General features: G+C 40.7%; 1 non-coding gene across 1 annotated transcript; it reads right to left on the bottom strand.

Annotated features, from left to right (window-relative positions):
• Nucleotides 1-941: 941 nt before the first annotated feature.
• Nucleotides 942-1046, bottom strand: LOC126029456 (U6 spliceosomal RNA). Its single transcript, XR_007503008.1, has one exon. It is a non-coding gene; the product is annotated as a U6 spliceosomal RNA (small nuclear RNA).
• Nucleotides 1047-2209: the final 1163 nt, after the last annotated feature.

Below are 2209 nucleotides of genomic sequence, written 5' to 3' on the forward strand. Positions count from 1 at the left end.
TACAAAAAAGTTTTATATAGGAATACAAAAGACCAAGGAGCTGGATCTCCTGCTTTACTCGCCTGTCTTGGATAAAATGGCACAAGATAAAATCTTGTGTGAATTAGCTAGTAGGATCTGACACATACTAACAAGGTTCCTGACTAGCACCTCAGTATTTCAGCACCATGAATAAAGCAGGATAAATTTCAGTCAACAATAAAGCGTGTTTCAACTAGATTTATTGTCTTGCTTATTTTTACTGTTTGGTGATAAATTGAAAACTCAGTATTATTACTTTTAATCATAATAGCAACATTTGAGTACTTTATTTCTTTTTTCTTTTTGGTTTTTGGGTCACACCCGGCAGTGCTCAGGGGTTACTCCTGGCTCTGGACTTAGAAATCACTCCTGGCAGGCTCGGGGGACCATAGAGGATGCCAGGATTCAAACCTGGGTCCATCCTGGGTTGGCCACATGCAAGGCAAACACATTACTGCTGTGCTATTGCTCCAGCCCCCTCTTTTTTTTTTTTCTTTTTTTTTTTCCTTTTGGTTTTTGAGTCATACCCAGTAGCACTCAGGGTTTACTCCTGGCTTTGTGCTCAGAAATCGCTCCTGGCAGGCTCGTGGACCATATGGGATGCCAGGCATCAACTGGGGTCCATCCTGTGTGGGGCTGGAGCCATAGCACAGTGGTAGGGCATTTTTTATTTGTCTTGCATGCAGCCAGCCTGGGAGGGACCCAGTTCAATTCCCAACATCCCATATGGTCCCCCTTCCTGCTGGGGGTAATTTCTGAATGTAAAGCCAGGAGTAACCCCTGAGTGCCTCTAGGTGTGGCCCAGAAACCAATAAATAAATGAAGTTTAAAAGAAAACCTTTTTATTTCAAAAAAATTTTTTTTACATTTTTTTCTTATTTCAAAGAGTTTAACTATTTTTAAAGTGACCTGGTCTTTTTTTGTTTACTCATAAATTCACAAATTTGCATATCATCCTTGCACAGAGGCCATGTATCATCTCTGTGTCGTTCCAATTTTAGTATATGTGCTGCCAAAGCGAGCACAATAGAGATTAATTTTTAAAATGCCAATGGGTATAACAATAATTATTGAATATGTTTATAGAAACCTAATTTTGTGAAACCGATGAAGAGTCTCCATAACTTTCCAGATATGAGGATAAATCCTGAATGATAATCTGTCTCTTGTAAATTAGGTAGTACATGTCAATTAAATGGCATTTTGCTACCACCAGGGATGGAGGTTTTTTTTTTAATAATTTTTATTCTGACCAAAGTGAATTATGAATCTTTCACAGTAATAGGTAAGGTACAGAATGACAATGAATCAGAGGCATTCCAACCACAATTGTCCTCCCTCCACCTTTGTTCCCAGCATGCATCCTATATCTCCCTCCTTTACTCCCCAGACTGCTAGTATAACTGGTCCCTTCTGTGTCTAGCTTGTTGTAGATTTGGTATTGAGATTGGGTATTGATTCTGTTGTCATTGACTTTGGATTTGGTGTTTAAGTCCGGTCATTTTTTATTTCTACTCAGTGTTCATATGATTGTTTGGTCCTGGTACCATCCACTTTTTTCCCCTCAATTTTTTTTGTTTGTTTTGTTTTTCGGGCCACACCTGTTTGATGCTCAGGGGCTACTTCTGGCTAAGCGCTCAGAAATTGTCCCTGGCTTGGGGGGACCATATGGGACGCCGGGGGATCGAACTGCAGTTGCGATCTTTCCTTTGCTAGCGCTTGCAAGGCAGACACCTTACCTCTAGCGCCACCTCGCTGGCCCCTTCCCCTCAATTTTTGAGGCAGAACAAGATGATTCAAGTTATGTAGCTCTGTTTTAAAAAAAAAAGAAAAAGAAAAAGAAAAAGGAAAACGGGAGGAATCCGTCTAGAGGTTATAAATACCAATTTAAAAGAAGAAAAGGAGGGGCCGGAGAGATAGCATGGAGGTAAGGTGTTTGCCTTTCATGCAGGAGATCATCGGTTCGAATCCCAGCGTCCCATATGGTCCCCTGTGCCTGCCAGGAGCAATTTCTGAGCCTGGAGCCAGGAATAACCCCTGAGCACTGCCAGGTGTGACCCAAAAACCACACACACACACACACACACACACACACACACACACACACACACAAAAGGAAAAAAAAAGAAGAAAAGGAAAAAAGAATAAAAACAAAAACAGAACAAACAAAAACAAAACAAAAAACAAA

This window comes from Suncus etruscus, chromosome 1, assembly GCF_024139225.1.
Source record: "Suncus etruscus isolate mSunEtr1 chromosome 1, mSunEtr1.pri.cur, whole genome shotgun sequence".
Lineage (NCBI taxonomy): Eukaryota > Metazoa > Chordata > Mammalia > Eulipotyphla > Soricidae > Suncus > Suncus etruscus.